This window comes from Fundulus heteroclitus, chromosome 1 (genome assembly GCF_011125445.2).
Source record: "Fundulus heteroclitus isolate FHET01 chromosome 1, MU-UCD_Fhet_4.1, whole genome shotgun sequence".
NCBI classification, from domain to species: Eukaryota; Metazoa; Chordata; class Actinopteri; order Cyprinodontiformes; family Fundulidae; genus Fundulus; species Fundulus heteroclitus.
This window is the reverse complement of record NC_046361.1, coordinates 3678237-3695093: the sequence shown is the minus strand read 5'-3', so window position 1 is coordinate 3695093 and position 16857 is coordinate 3678237. Positions and strand designations below refer to the sequence as shown.

At 39.2% G+C, this 16857-nt stretch overlaps 1 long non-coding RNA gene across 1 annotated transcript; it reads right to left on the bottom strand.

Moving 5' to 3' along the window:
• Positions 1-3984: 3984 nt before the first annotated feature.
• On the bottom strand, positions 3985-5639 carry LOC118566279. The gene is made up of 3 exons (XR_004932920.1): positions 5224-5639; positions 4864-4935; positions 3985-4441 (listed from the first exon to the last, which is right to left on the bottom strand). It is a non-coding gene; the product is annotated as an uncharacterized LOC118566279 (long non-coding RNA).
• Between the last annotated feature and the right edge of the window lie 11218 nt (positions 5640-16857).

Here is a 16857-nt window from a genome sequence, read left to right as displayed (position 1 = left end):
ACTACTTTGTACAAGTCAATGTCATAAAATACCAATGAAATACACTAACATTTGTAATCATAATTTGACAAAATGCAAAACAGTTCAAGTAGTACAAATGCCTTTGCATCCATTGTACATTTCTATTTATATATGGTTCTTGCTTATCCAAATTGCCTTTGCCTCTTATACCTTTCAATTTCTAAATTCTTTTTGAGACAATCGCAAAATAAAAATCCAGAGGTGATTTTTCAGGGTTATCTGCCTTTAGAAATAACACTGTAAAAGATATGAAATGGCAGAGTGAGCTTATCCTTCATTTGCACATAAGTGCTTGTGGCCTTAGTAAACCGGACCTATGCTACCTTCCATCTTTACTCAGAAGTCAAATGTCTGATTTTTACAGATAGAGGAGAGGAGTCAACTGGGGTAATTTAAATGTCTGATCCAGACGCCTTTAAGGGGCCTTAATTTGGAGGTTTCCCGGGCACATCCTACACTGCAAATCCGACCTTTATGACATATTATATATTGAAAGAGTCTTTAGTCCCATTTAAAGTGTGACACTGGCCAGATCAGACTAACACTGAAAAACTGGTGGGTTGGAAAACTAACACCGCATTCTGTATGCACCATGCCCACTGTGAAACATGGTGGTGGCAGCTTTTCCACATAGTTTTTTTCTGTCTGTCTTGAATCCCAACGATCTCAATCTGTTGCAATGCAACACAAACTCGGAATAATGAGTGTGTAAACATCGGTCATTTCTTCCTCTGCAAATAGGTGTTCTTGCCTATACAGCTTTGATTCGTTTTGTATTGTTCACACTACTATGTTTGCTCGCTGTATCGCCAAAGCAAATTCCTCGTAAAATACGAATTAGCAACAAATCTCACTCAGACTCTGCTCTGTGACACAGATGACCGGCATTAGTTCAAAGTTAGTTTTTTAATCATTTCAGATGAAGCTCAGGTGTTCAGATGTTGTCACCTACACCAACCTGCTCCACAACATATTCTCAACGCTTGAGCCTGAATTATGTCCAACCTTTTTAAAGATGAACTAGAAGCTGAATAAAAAACAATACAACCGTAATCTAGAACTGATCTAACTAATGCAATATCTACATTTTTCAACGCCATATGATCAGCTCCCCATAAACTTCCTGTTAAACACCTCATAATATTCAATACTTTCTTAGTATTGAATAGTTTCCACGTAAGCAAACTGTCAAACCCCAAGAATTTAAAAACGTTTACCCTTTCTAATCTTTGTTTATACAATTTCAGACAAATATCTTCTTTGACTTTCTTTCTCGTGAAAAACATTGAGATTTCTCAACAGATAACTTAAATCCCCGTTTCAAAGACCAATCTTCCACTACAATCAATAGCATCCTGAACTTTCTTTACAACATATTCCTTCCTCTTTGCCCCGTCATCTGCAAAAAGTGATTTTCCTATGTCAGGTTTATCATAATAGAAAATAGTACTGGACTAACTCCCCTGAGGGGTGCCGTTTTCAACTAAAAATGAATCAGAAATATAATTACCCGCACAAATCTGGAGGCTGAGCTGAGTGAGGGGAGGAACTAAAAAAATAAAAACAGGAAAAAAGCCGGACCAAAAAACCTAAACCATGACAGTTTCTACCAATTTTCATTTTAGAAAAGAAATATACCATTGCAAAACTTCTTCAACATGTTTATACACTACTTAGAAGTATTTGCTTGATTGGTTTTATCTTATAAACTACTAACCAAATTATCATATTTGCATAAAATGACAAGTAGTCAGTATTAGAAAAAAAAAGATATGTAATGTTTTCAGACTTCAAGTAATGAAAGGAAAATATATTTAGCCTATATTCATAATTAACAACGGTAATGTTTTGCAACAGGAAGACTTCTGAAATCAACATTAAAAACACAGATGTCCTGTCATGTTCTCCACCCCACTTTTAATATCTGATACCCTTATGTGCTTGTGGGACGGGATAGCTGTCATACTTGTAGAGATGCTGCTTTTAAGACTTTGCACCAGGCTCTTAACTGATTTCCAGACCTGCTTATATTAAGTTATTTCTTCTTTTAAAACTGAAGTTTTCACTAGATATCATGTTGTGCAAAACAATATTCCCTTAAGTTATTCTGCTCTTTGTAGAGTAACGCGGGAAGTGGAACGATAGGCTCGGGGATTTTTTTAATTTTTAGAGATAAGCTCTCTAGGCAGACAATGGAAAAATGAGCTGCAGATAAAAGCTGTTATTAATGTATTTTACTGGGTTTTACATAGGTGCATGCCGGCTTCTCTTTTGTAACTCCGCTGAGTGAGACGGAGAACAGGTGCAAGGGGAGAAGCGCGGCTGAGGACATGTGTTGTGATTATAATACCTGCAGATGTTATCTTAGTTGTCCACAACGCCTCCACGGGATTGCCTAGTAGGCAACGGCCCAAGGCAGGAGTGCCTAAACTATTTCCAGGGGCCATTTAAAAAGAATTTCTCTTCAACCTCAATTCAAGAATGGCACAAATTTAGCTCGAAACTCAAAACTAGAGGTAGATGGACACAGATTACATACAACTCGGTTTTCTTGTACAGTGCGTAAAATTGAAACAGTTTTACCTGCAAATACAATTTTGAGTAATTTCCACTTGACCGTTTTGACTGGTGGGGTGAAAAAGTTTAGACACCACCAATCTAAGGGTGGTAACTCAGAAAGACAGAGTATAGCCTGCAAGTTTGCTGCTTAGCATATAACAAATACATGGTGCTCCTAGCTAGCCCATTTGGAGTTTCAAAACACTGTTACAAACAAGAATGGTAGTGGTACCATTTTAGATGTTTAGATTTTTTTTTCTAGTTGAAAGAAAAGTGTAGAAAGAATGTAGTTGGGTTTTATATATTTTTTATTAACATAAGGAGTGAGGAAAGAAATTACATTTGTTTATTATATCACAAACTCATTGTAAACAACAAAAAAACACTCATTTCATATATATCACAAGCTAATTGTAGAAAACACTACTTTAATATATCACAAACTCATTGTAAAAAACACTTATTTCATATATCACAAGCTAATTGTAGAAAAGACTCATATAATATATATATTAAAGAAAGATATGAGAAAACATGCATGCAGTGGTTTTCAGCATCCCCTCCAGTACTGCGAGGCGGCTAGAAGCTGATCTCTGAATTCAGAGCTTTCTTGAATCACCTGATCAAACACCTTATTGATAGGATCATACACCTGCTTGACCAGCGTCAATTCGTACAAGTAAGCTTGTGCAACTGCGCTGACTGTGCCGTTGTCTTGATGGATGTTGCGAGCGGCTAGAAACTGTTGAACGGCATCGATGAAACGTGCGTTACAAAGCACAGGCATTACACGATAGTAATTGCTTTCAAAGAACCCATCCTCAAGATGCTCCCAACGTTCAGGGTCACTCAAACTAGGACGGCCCATGCTACATCCGTTCCACTTATCATGCATGTACTTTTCAATGGCATTGTACAGAAGATGATGCACCACAGTTTTCACAGCTTTGATGAACCCGAAGCGAATCCACCCGTCGTATTCATCCGCTCCGGTGAGAGTCTCTGCTTGGCTGGATGGAAGCTGCGTATCCTCGGGTTGAGAAGGGTCCGGGAAGGCTGGTTCTCCTTGGCCGGAGGGAAGTTCTGAGTCCTGGAGCTGTGAGTACTCAGACTGAGAACAGTCAGGGGAGGGTGGAAGATTCAGCACTTGTGAATCTTCCTCCTGGGTCTCTGACAGAGACGGCATGCCTGGAAGCCTGGCTGGAAGTGTGGTTGGAAGCGTGGAATTCTCATCCCGTAAAACAAAGTACTCGGGCCGTACATGCACGCCTCCGGGGGCATTAGCCCAGTCGTCGATACGCCTCTGCAGCGATGTGAGGAGACTCTCGCTGTTGCTGTCGAGTTCGGAAGAGGATTCAGGGGTTGGCGAGGGGAAAGGAGGGTGGTACGGTCCCGGAAAGAATTTATCGCTGTCCGGGGAGTCATGCTGCGATGATGTTGAAGCTGTAGTTCTTTCAACCGCGTAGTTGTTCATGGTTTCAGATGCTAAAAGTCTGGTCAGTGAAGTTGCATGGATGTTCCGATCGGTCTGTCCGGTTGTTTTTTTTTATACTGAGAAGGGGTGTGGTTAACGTTGAAGGGGGGCGGTATCGGGTGTTGTGAGGAGGGCGGGTCTAAAAAGCTACCACTTTCTTGATCACCCAAAACATCTCTCCAGTTGCAACAGTTGCAGAACAGCGTTGACATCCGGTCTGTTATCATCTTGTCACGCCATGCGTCAAGCAGAAAAATAACCGGAGTTGTTTTATCTTGAGCCTGTCTTGGAGTTGCGCGGAAGAAACCATCGACCGGTAAGCCCCGCCTTTGATTGCCGTGTTGGTGAGAAGATCCTATTTGTTGAATCTGTGTCGGTTTCGAATTCCTAGAGTGGGGGAGGGGACCGGAAATGGGGGAGGGGTATGGATTCCGGAAGTGGGGGAGGGGACCGGAAATGGGGGAGGGGTACGGATGAGAAATAGGATATTTGTGCTAAATTGAATGAAGAACAAGAAACAGCAGTAAGCACCAAAAAGTTCAATCATTTTTCATTTTTACAATGCTTAATTTTATACTGAGCCTTGATGGTAACAAAAAAAGTTATAATAAAGGGGAGATAAACATTTCACACATAAATGTCTTTATCACAGTGTGCTGAAGAGGGACACTTTTCCTTATTGCACATCTCTTTGTAGCCTTCTATCTGGGTTAGACCGCTTACTGTTTTTTGGGGGCAAAAACAGAAGAATAAAATCATTGTTTTAAAAAAAAAAGCATTACTCCAATAAACACCAGTAAATATTTTACCGTCAATTGGGTTGTAGAGGAGGCAGTATTCATGGGAAGGGTTCCATTCTTGGATTTTGTGGTAGAAATGCCCTTTTAAAACACACAGAATGCACATTTAAAAAAAAAAAAAAAAAAAATTGTAAAACGTTTCAATGTAGAAAAGCAAACCAGCCCTAATTTTGCAAAAACGTTTTAGCTGCCGTCGGGCTAAAGAAAAAGATGATTTCTGTAACTTTTCCCCCGACTGAGGGAGGTGTGCTTCACTTCAAGTTCTTCTGAGGAACCAAACAAGGAACCCAACAGAAAGAACACGCAAACCACTTATTTTCATAAGCTATCCATTACAAGGAATATATTGCTAGCTCAGTGTTTCCTCACCTTATAGAACGTTCCCATTTAAAAACCCTAAAAGAATAAAAAGAAAATGGTTAAAACAATATATACAACAAGATACTTTATCTTTATGAAAGTAAATCCCTTTAATGCATTGTTTGACCCCAAACCCTGCTGCAGTGCTTGTTACCAAAAGGCTAAAGCTTAGACTCTTCTGACCGAAGCACACAGTTCCAGTCTAAGTCCCAGAACAGTTAGGTTTTCAGTTTGTGATGGTTGCACAGAGTAGGCTTTTTTTTTTTCCCTACCCCGACTCCCAAGCAGCTGGTTGACGTCTTTTAGAATTTATGGACATATCGATAATAAGACCCATCTTCTGTTCAGCCAAAGGTTAAACATTTTACTCAAAAAATGTTGTAAAAATTTAGAAACAAAGAATTCGGTTAAACAAGAAAACTATGTTTTAGTATGTGAAGTGTTATATTAATCAACAGTGAGGTAAAATGAGAAGCCCTTGATATCTGCAGCAGATAAGTTCAACTTCATGGAAGTTTGACATAATCAACATCTTGTATTATGTCTTTTAAATTGTGTCATTACAGCAGACCCTGTTAAAACATTTAGCTTTTCCATGATGATAGCTTGTGTTAAGTTTTTTCATATTTAATGCAGTTTCTTCATTAAACTCCACAACCGTTTTTCAGCCATTCCTCATAAATTACTTTAATTCATCTAAATAACCTTTTTCTCTCAGTTTAGTTATTTTTTTAACCTATGTGAGGCAGAACTGAAAAGTGCTTTACAAATAAAGTCTATTTGGTTGATACTGCATGACAGAGATTAACTTGTAATAACAGAAACCCACTTCCAAAAGAGCCACCTTTTTAATGTATAGTTTATTGAGAAATAGGATATTTGTGCAAAATTGAATGAAGAACAAGAAACAGCAGTAAGCACCAAAAAGTTCAATCATTTTTCATTTTTACAATACTTAATTTTATACTGAGTCTTGATGGTAACAAAAAAAGTTATAATAAAGGGGAAATAAACATTTCACACATAAATGTCTTTTGAGATTTTTCGGAGGAGTCACCGTATATGCCTTCGATTAGGTGGGAGGGGAAAGGGGCCTTATATATACATTATTGATAATACAGGCATTGTGTTTGTCCGGGTGATGGGGATTTTTAGGATACGTAAAGGCGTGAAATACAACGTCCTGTCGATTTTTTTTTTGTGACAGGGTGTCCGCTATTTATAAATACTAAGCATGACGGCGCGAGGGTTGTAAAGAAAGAGACAGTTTTTTGTGTTGAGGGGTCAGATGATTGAGAGAAAGCGAGATCTCCCCCCTTGTGTCTCCTCCCGCGCGGCGCTTCGAACAGGTTGAGTATTGTTTTAACTGCTTACTGACCGAGTAAACTTATGACCCTCAAACTGACCTGTAGAGTGTATGGACTTATTATGTTGTAAGCTGCAACCGGTAAGCGATCAGTAACGCTTGCTGTTTACAGGGAGAGCTGAGGGGTTGCATCGCAGGATTCTGAGCCGAGCGAGAACCCTGAGCTTTTTATGTACAGATTCCGGATGGGGAAGCTTATGGGTCTAAACGATTTATATAGTTTTATTTTTAATCTTTATTTTGAAACTTTAAGTATTCAGAGTCTGACTGCTTTTACGGCTGAAACAAAGACTGATTTCCCCCCCACCTTAAAGATTGGGTGCGCGTAACGGAATTAAATAATTCAAAATAATCATAATAATACTAATAAAAAGATTGGGTATGTATACCGGAGTTAAATAATTATAAATAACTTTAAATGATTACAATAATACTACTAAATAAGGTTGGGTATGCGTAACAGAATTAAATAATTACTATAATATCGATGATAGTAGTAATAATATTATTAATGATATGAATATAAATGAAAATAATAATAATACAATTAATAAAGGAATAATTAATTTAATAATGATTAATGATAGGGTGTCACATGAGGGGTCACGTGGTGGGGTCATATGGAGGTCACGGTAGGGGTCAATGATACGGTGTCACATGAGGGTCACGAGCAGGGTCACGTGACGATCATGTGAGTAGGGTCACCTAAAAGGTCAATTAAAAAATAAGCCCCGCCCCTTTTTAATCGCCCCGCCCACTTTTAATCCATCAAAATCGGATTAAAAAGTGACAGAAGGTGTCTCCTATTGTCTCTCTACTAATGGCTGCAATTCATTCCTTCATAAAATGCATTAAAACATCTAAATAAGGATCCAAACGCATTACAATAAAAATATAAAAATTCGAAATGTTCAAAAAAACAATATGCTGAGGGACATTAAAAGATTTTACAAACAAATGCATCTTTGATTTGCTTGTAAAATGGCCCTATTTGGTGATGACATGAAGGTACAAAGGAAACTGGTTCCAGAGCATGGGTGTCCTGATCGGAAAAAGGCCCGGCCATTCCAGTGTTTAAGTTTAGTCCCTGGAACATCCAATAAAAGCTGACTGGGGTGGTGGCAGTCAGGGTGCACAGATCAGGAGGTGTTTTTACAATGGTCAAACGTTACAATGGTTGAGTCTCCAATAGGAGGCAGCCAGGGGGATTCCTGATCAGATGTCCAAACCACTTCAGCTGTCTCCTATAAACGCGGCTCTACTTTGAGCGCCCCCTGGATAACACAGTCGTCCAGCCTTCTTTATCAGGTTGTTGAACCTTTTTAGGTCCCTCACTCTGATGCTGCTGCCCTAACAGATGACGGCAGAAGAGATGACGCTCTCAACAACAGACTTATAGAAGATATCAAGCATCTTGCTGCAAACCTTCAAGAACCTTAGCTTCCTCAGTCTGCTCTGTCCTTTCTTGTAGATGGCTTCACTGTTGCGTCTCCAGTCCGATCTGTTTTCTAGATGAACACCGAGGCATTTATATTTCTCAACCACCTCCACTTCTTCTCCCATGATAGAAACAGCATTTGAGCTAACCCTCTTTCTCCTGAAATCTACAATCAACTCCTTTCTTCCTTCAAGATCTCATTCTTTCGGTCACAATCCATACCTCATGACCATAAATGAAGGTTGGAACATAGATGGACCGACAAATCGAGAGCTTTGCTTTTTGGCTCACCTCTTGCTCTACCACAACAAACTGGAAACATCATGTACCTGAACATAAATATTTCTAACAGATTACATGAGCTGGCATACTTTAATAAAAAAAAGGGAAACCTGGAGGACATTAAGGACTGGCACCCTGTGTCTCTCCTCTGCAACAATTACGAGATCCTCTCCAAAGTTTTGGCAACTCGGCCTGAGAAGAGCTCCGGAGCTGTTAATCCACCGGGACCAGACCTTCTGCATCCCCTGCAGGTTCATGGTAGATAACATCTACTCTTACTGGATGTTTTGGAGGTCTCCGGTTCATTGGGTTTCATTGGGTGCCACAGTCTGTGTTGTTTTTACCCAGGATCCAATGGATTCCTTTTCTCACCATGACCTAGAGCCTGGCTTCATGGAGCACAGTGGACTTCTGCTTCCAGCCTGGAGCCATGGAAAATGGTTTAATTCAAAATGGACCAGAAAGCTGTTTACAAAAGTTTCACAAAAGTGAACCAAAGACCCCTCCAGAACAGAGCCATTTGTGTCTGGACTGAAAGACTTGGAGGAAGAGCACCCCAGTGGAGGACTTTATACAAGCATCCAATAAAAAAACTAACTGGCGATCTCCAGTCGAGGAATTTACACAATGTCTATTTCCACAAAGTCGTTTTTATCGATTCTCAATCAGTTTGTTTTTTAGAGTGTCCTTTCTGTGGTCTGTCTTATTTTTTTTTCATGTTTATATGGACTACATAAGACCAAAGACCTTTTTCAGCCTTTTAGCAAGTGTTTTTAGTCTTTTTGGCACAGTCTTTTACAAAATCTTTATTTATTGGAGGAGTCCAATAAATAAAGTCCATTTTTTAATCAGCAAGACAAATACGGTGATTTACTTATTTCACAGAGACAGACAGCAGGAAGGAGTAGCATTGACAACATGGAGGATTTTAAGCAGTTGTTGGGTTTCAATAGGATTTTATGCAATGTATCAGATAAAGGAGAGTTGCAATATAACAAGTTCCTTGTTTAAGCCATTTTTAAAAGTTGTACTAATGTGAAGCTTGTTTTTTAACAAAATTATTATTTTTGTATGATTTGACTGTTTTGTAAATAAAGTTTTGTTAAAAGTAAAAAGTCTTCATTTTCTTCTTCGTGTAGTACCGCTGCCACCTACTGGATTCTGTTTGGTGGTTGGGTTGTAGCTGGTGTTGTGTTGTGGTTGTGGTGTTGTGGCTGTTCTGTGTGTTGTAGCTTTTTGAATTTGGTGACCCTTCAGGGTTACTTGGTCACAAGCTTGTCCTGCACAGTGGAGGATGGTGGCGTGGCTGGTTTGGGGCGCTCGGAGGCATATGTATCTCACCCTGCCCTGGGGTAATGCCATGTGTCCGTCTGTCTGGGGCTGCTTTGGCCTTCTGGAGCTGAGTTCTCTTGTCTTTTGCTGCTCTTGGGTACCAAGTGTTGCAGACTCTCTACACTCGTTACTCTTATTTCTGTCCACCCCGGGTGGATGAACTCACTCGCTTACTCATTCCACATAAACACAATTATTTTTAAAACTTAATTGATACAGGGTAGGTCCCTGATAGGTCCAGTGGTATTAATGGTTAGGGTTTATTCTGGTTCATCCCACAGATTTAAGTTGTTTTAGGTTCAGTTTCTTCTTCTTTTTTGAGTTTCCATCTGATTCTACTTAAGTACTAACTGCTGAACAAATGAAAGTTTAAATACCAAGATAAAACAATATAGTGTGGAATGTGAAATGAGGAGTGGTGGGGTGATTAAGTCTTGAAACAGGACTCTATTAAACACAACCATTTGAAGTGTCTTAATTGCAACACATACAAAGGCTTCTTCTAGTTGTAATACCACATCTTCAACAGCAGGGGGCCCTTTATCATCACTTTATCATGTGGGTATGCTGCATACTACTGTGGCTGGCTCTGTCAAAATAAAAAGAAGATGAAACCACTTTACAACTCTTCACTTATATATCTGGAATATAGATTGAAAACTTAATCTAAAAGTGCTGTACATGAACAGAACAAATAAAACAGTACAGAGGAAAGCTCTAGAGGTAAAAAGTCCATCATAAAATTACCCAAAAAAAGGGTACAAACCCCATATCTCTGCAGTGTTACCAAGAAAATTATTTTTATTTTTATTGTTTTAGCTCTGACTGCAGTTAAGTCTACAGGCCGTCATCTCAACAGGCTCCATTAAACTGTTTCACAAACTGTCTGTTCATGTCATTGTGTCAGTACAGCATCTACACATTGCAAGATTGAACGCCACCTGCAGGCGGTGCAAGTAAGCTGAGGGTCTCTCACCCTTATCTTGGAGAATGTTCATGAATCGTACAAGCAGTTCCCCACCACCCTCAACCATACCAAAGGCTGAGTCTAAATGCTCAAGATAATCTTTGAGGAGAGGCACGGCAAATTTATTGGTATAACACATTTAAGTACAAGGACAAAGAAAAGTGCTTTGTATGATTAAAACACAGGAAAATAAAAACAGAATTAAAGCAAGTTGGAATAAAAGGTAAAAAATTAGAAACAAAATCAAACATGGGAAAATGGAAACTAAAAGCAATGATTTTAAGAACAGTTGGACACATTTAAACTAATGGTGTTTCAGTAAACAGTTTAACTAGAACAGTCTAAGGCAATCATAAACAAATGTGTTTTTAATCTTGATTTAAATGAACTTGGGCTTTCAGCACTTTTACAGTTTTCTGGGAGTTTGTTCTAAATCAGTGGAGCATATAAGAACTAAATGCTGCTTCTCCTTGTTTGGTTCTGGTCCTTGGTGTGCAGAATAGGCTGGAGACCTATTCTGCACACCAAGACCTTAGTGGTCTGGAGGGTTGATACACTAATAACAAGTCTGTGATGTATTTAGGTGCTAAGCCATTCAGGGATTTATAGACTAACAGAAGCATTTTAAAGTCTATTCTCTGAGATACAGGGAGCCAGTGTAAGGACTTTAGAACTGGGGTGATGTGCTCTACTTTCTTAGTCTTAGTGAGACGCAGGCAGCAGCGTTCTGGATCAGCTGCAGCTGTCTGATCCACTTTTTTGGCAGACCTGTGAAAACACTGTTGCTATAATCAATTTGACCAACGATAATTGCAGGGATTAGTTTTTCTGCAGAGACATTAGTCCTTTAATACTGGAAATGTTCTTCATTGAAAGGTGACTGACTTTGTAATTGTGTTTAGATGCTTCTGGATGTTCAGGTCTGAGTCCATCACTACACCCAGATTTTGGGCCTGATCAGTGGTTTCTAGCTGAAGCAACGGATGCAGTGAGCTAACTTTTTAAACAAAAATCATATTTAAATCAACATATTTATGCACTTGTATTTCAACGTTTTTATCAGTATTTATTCCATTGTGATTTTAACCAAAGTGTTTATGAATATTTTTTAGTTTTAATGGTGTTTTTAACACTGGATTACATTAATCTGTAATGAATAAAGAAGGGAATGAACCCGGTGTTCAGCCAGACACTTAATCTATGCTTTAACAGGATTTATTGACATGATGATGTGAGTGGAGCAGGCAGGTATACAGAAAATAGTCCGGCCAGGGTACAGAGCAAACATCCAGGCAAAACTCAAAAACTTAGACAGGGAGAGGGCAGACTCATTAAACAAAAGGAACAGGTAATCAGACTGACAGGCAAAAATACAGACAACTGGAGAGCTCTTACTGACGGACAGGTGAGCGGGCACACGAGACATGAGAGGAATGAGAAATGACGTTCTGGCAGGAAAGTAGCAGAAGAGACAGACTTAAAAAGGCAGAAGAACAAAGGAGAGAGGGAGAGCCATTTAAACAGAACAGGTGGAAATAATCAGAAGGAGAAGAGGTGGCTGAAAGACTGACAGGACAAGTTGCAGGGAACAGGACAGAACTGAACTAGACACAATACTGAACTAAAGTAACAATACAAACTAATCTAAGAGAGGAAAGCTAACTTAACCAAAATAATAGCATACCAGAACCGTATGACAACATCATTGTGTGGACCTTCCATTGACTTCCATTCATTTTCTATTGCTTTCTATGCCCTAACCCTGAATCTAACCCTAAATCTAAGGTCACAGGTACATACCTAATCCTAACCTCAATTGACACTTTAGCCCTAAACCTAAGTATTAGCCCAATTTGCATTGAGTGGACCTTGCAAAATGTCCTCACAATGCCAATTGTCCACACAACATTGGTCTATTGTCAAGTTTTTGTCCTCACAGTGACACACACACACACACACACACACACACACACACACACACACACACACACACACGCACAATTCAATTCAATTCAATTTTATTTATATAGCGCCAAATCATGAAACATGTCATCTCAAAGCACTTTACAAAGTTCAATCATATTATACAGATTGGGTCAGATTATACAGATTGGTCAAAAATGTCCTATATAAGGAAACCAGTTGATTGCATCAAAGTCCCGACAAGCAGCATTCACTCCTGGGGAAGCGTAGAGCCACAGGGAGAGTCATCTGCATTGTCCATGGCTTTGCAGCAATCCCTCATACTGAGCAAGTATGAAGCGACAGTGGAAAGAAAAACTCCCCATTAATGGGAAGGAAAAACCTCCAGCAGAACCGGGCTCAGTATGAACGGTCATCTGGCTCGACCAACTGGGGGTTACAGAAGACAGAACAGAGACACAACAAGAGAAACAAAAAAGCACAGAAGCACACATTGATCTAGTAATCTGTTCTACATTAGATGGTAGTAGCGGGTGATCTGTCTTCCCTGGATGATGTCACAGCTAACAGAACGCCAGACCAGGTGTACCTACTATCAAGAAAAAAGAGAGAGAGCAAAAAGTTAAAAGCTGAAATGACAACACATAATGCATGATTGAAGAACAGTAGAACTCTATAGAATGAGAAAATTAGATCCTGATATCCTTCAGTAGCATAAGCCTAGAGCAGTAAAACTATAAAGGTAGCTCAGAGTAACATGAGCCACTCTAGTTATAAGCTTTGTCAAAAAGGAAAGTTTGCTTTTAAGCAAAGTCTTAAAAGTAGACAGGGTGTCTGCCTCACGGACCAAAACTGGGAGTTGGTTCCACAGGAGAGGAGCCTGATGGCTGAAGGATCTGCCTCCCATTCTACTTTTAGAGACTCTAGGAACCACCAGCAGACCTGCAGTCTGAGAGCGAAGTGCTCTGTTAGGAACATACGGGGTAATCAGAGCTCTGATATATGATGGAGCTTGATTATTAAGGGCTTTATATGTTAGAAGAAGAATTTTAAATTCTATTCTTGATTTAACAGGAAGCCAATGAAGGGAAGCTAAAATTGGAGAAATATGATCCCTCTTGTTGATTTTCATCAGAACTCTTGCTGCAGCATTTTGGATCAGCTGAAGACTTTGAACTGCATTTTGTGGACTTTCTGATAGTAAAGAATTACAATAGTCCAGCCTTAAAGTAACAAATGCATGGACACACACTGTCTCTCTTCTCTCAACGTCAGAGTGAGGACTAAGTTGATTAACCAAATAAGTTTCTAACCACTGTGGTGACTATAAGCTGTAAGGATTTTATTCCTTCTTTTGTTTTGTTTAGTATTCAGTCTCAGTTGTCAGATAAGTTTGTTATTAATATGTTTGTCAATGTATTGATTAATTATTATTTAGTTTAATTGTTAGTAGAAAAAGTTTAAAGAAATGTGTTAAAGTTTAAATGTTGTTCAGGAAAAGAGAACTGTGCTTAACCCAGCACAGTGCTGCAGATATTGAGAGTTCTTAGTTTACACAGGTCAAATTGGTCAAAGCAAGTTCCTTTTCTTCTGTGTCTGTTGCAAACATCAGGTCAAAAGATTAGGTTTGGCGAGTTAAGCCTTCCTGGGAGGTCAGTGTAGGGCAGGATGTAACCACAGTTAAAAGGGTCATACTAGGGATCAGTCATCTAATGAAGAATTAACCAGCTGAAAAAGGTTGGATGTCAAGGCAGTGGCGCCTCCAGAAATGTTTCATTGGGATGGCCAGATGGAGCCACTTAAACTCTTGGGGTGGGACTGGAACTAAGAGCCATAATTTTAGGATTTTATTTACTACTGTTGTAGTAAAGCTGCCTGTAGAAAACTATCAGAAAGACTTAATTAAACGCCTACTAATATCTTTTGGTTATTAATGTTTTTTTGGATTGTTAATGTTCCTAATGATCTAATGTGGATAGACCAATAACAGTACAGTTAACAGTTTGAGTTGAACAACAATTCCTTTTTATTGTGTAATTATATTTAGAATAAGGTGTACAATTATTAATTTATTGTAAAACAAAACAGTTGCTACGGGAAAGTAGATACTGGCAGATACAAATAAAAGTGTGGTAGAAGTTCAGGAAGAGCGGCTGCCTACAATTTACACTGGCCAGTGGGGGTGGCCGGTGTGGAGTGGGCAGGACATAGGACGGGGGGCCATGGCCACCCCTGGCCACCCCCACTGGCCACCCCCTGGTGGTCAACAGTAGTTGATTGTACCTCAACAACACAGGGCCTCTGACCTCACATAATACATCCTTCTCTCCACATAGGTCTTTTGGAAGAGCACATGTGGTGACATCTTGCAGAAAAGAGACAAGGTCAATGTAATCATGTGTATTTTATATTATTGTATCCTGTTAATTAACTCTTTTAATATACTGATTGAAACTTAATTATGGACTTCAGTGTTTTATTATATTGTGTTTCCCTCCAGTGAGCTGCTTCCAAAATGTTATTTCATTCTCTTACTCTACTTTTCTAATCACACTTACATTAATATAGATTTAAAAATGACAATATAAAAAAAAAAAAGAGCATTACAAATATGCTTATTGGTGAGCCCTGACTCTGCTTGTTCAAAGTTTAGTGCTGATAGCCCTTTGTGTGACAGAGTACCGATGATGTAGCTCTCAGTTTCACAAAGGTTGGTGACCCCTGAGCTAAAGGTTTGCACTCAGATGATGTGGTTTATGGACAGACACAGCACATTGTTTGTGTTAAGGTTGATAATCCGCAAGAACAGAGAAAGAACTGATAAATTTGCTCTGTCTTCCAGGGATGCAAGTACGAGAAAAAATATCTTTACGGCCAAGACATTTTACACAAGAACTCACGTTCTGAATTACTGGGATGTCTTCATAGCGCTTTTATCACAACCACTTTATTTTCTTCAGACACCACTTCCAGAATATACACCAAGAACAAGCTGCAAGAACTCCAAAACCACAGCTGCAACAACACAATGGAGACATTCTGTTATTTTCCAAGAACTCTGTTCTTGAGGAGTATTCATTCTTGAGGACTATTCATTCAACAGATTTCCATTGTTTTCCAGATTTGAGTGTTTCTAAATATAAACTGAAACAGTGTTTATAAATGAGTAATTTAATCGTTCAACCAGTCTAACTGGGTTTGCAGCAGTTTAAAACATCCCGGACATTGTTCCAGAGGCCAAAGATAAAACAGTGGGTAAAACAGTGTTACCTAAAACCTGCCCTGCTTTATACAACAATTGATTTAAAAATCAATCTTAAGTCAGATGTTTCATGTGTACTTTCTTGGAAAACATGTTCTAATCCAGACATTGGAGGCATTGTCGTAGACTAGACAATATTTTATCTTCCCTCTAACCCTTTCTAGTGGATTCCACCTGAATCTATAGAATAAATGAGGGAAGAAATTGAATACCCCAGACAGTTTGCTCCTGTGTGCTTCCTCACGTCTTAAGTACACATTCATCAAATCCATCTAAAAGCAATCATAAAGCCACACAGAGTGAAACTGAAATAAACAAAAAACAGTTGAAGGGAGCACTGCAGGGATGCAAGTCAAGGTAAAGATCAAGTTGCAATGGATACAAGATATTCTACAACAAAAACATAAGCTACTGCTAAAGAAAGGAAAGACGAAAAAAACAACAGCAAACATTTATAGCCTGTCAGGCAGTGACGTGCAGTCAGGGGAGGCAAGTGAGGCCAGGCCTCACTTGTCATCATGGAAAAAAACGACAATATATGATAACATAATATAAATTGTGATTCACTCAGTCATTTGTAATAAAATTTCTTTTTTTATATCTAATTTCCTCATTTTTTATCATATTCTATTTAAAATCGCAGACTTTTTGCTATTTTTCATGTAAATCCTTGGTGGCGCTTGATAGCGAAGCCGGTGAGGCCGCAGCGAGCTTGGCCTCTCCTGGGATTGCGCAATCCCATGTTAACTGCGCTGGCTTCCATTCTGTGATGCATCTTCCTGTCTCTAGATCATAAATTCAATTGTTCAAACAGTTATGAACTGATTTTCCACAATTTAATGTATGTGGATTACAAATTGTGTTTTGGTCATCAAACTGTGTGCAGGTAACATGTTTTCGTGCTGCTGGGTGATCATAACCGGCAGAGAAGTGGTTGTAGGTGAGGCTGGCAGTTCCTTGGCCTCTAGGCAGGGGGCGCTCAAGGAGCACCGCTCTTGATCCCAAAACAGAGTGACAGCAAGTTATGGATGTTTTATTAGCGAGTTTTGCTAAACAAGTAAAGCACTAAAAAA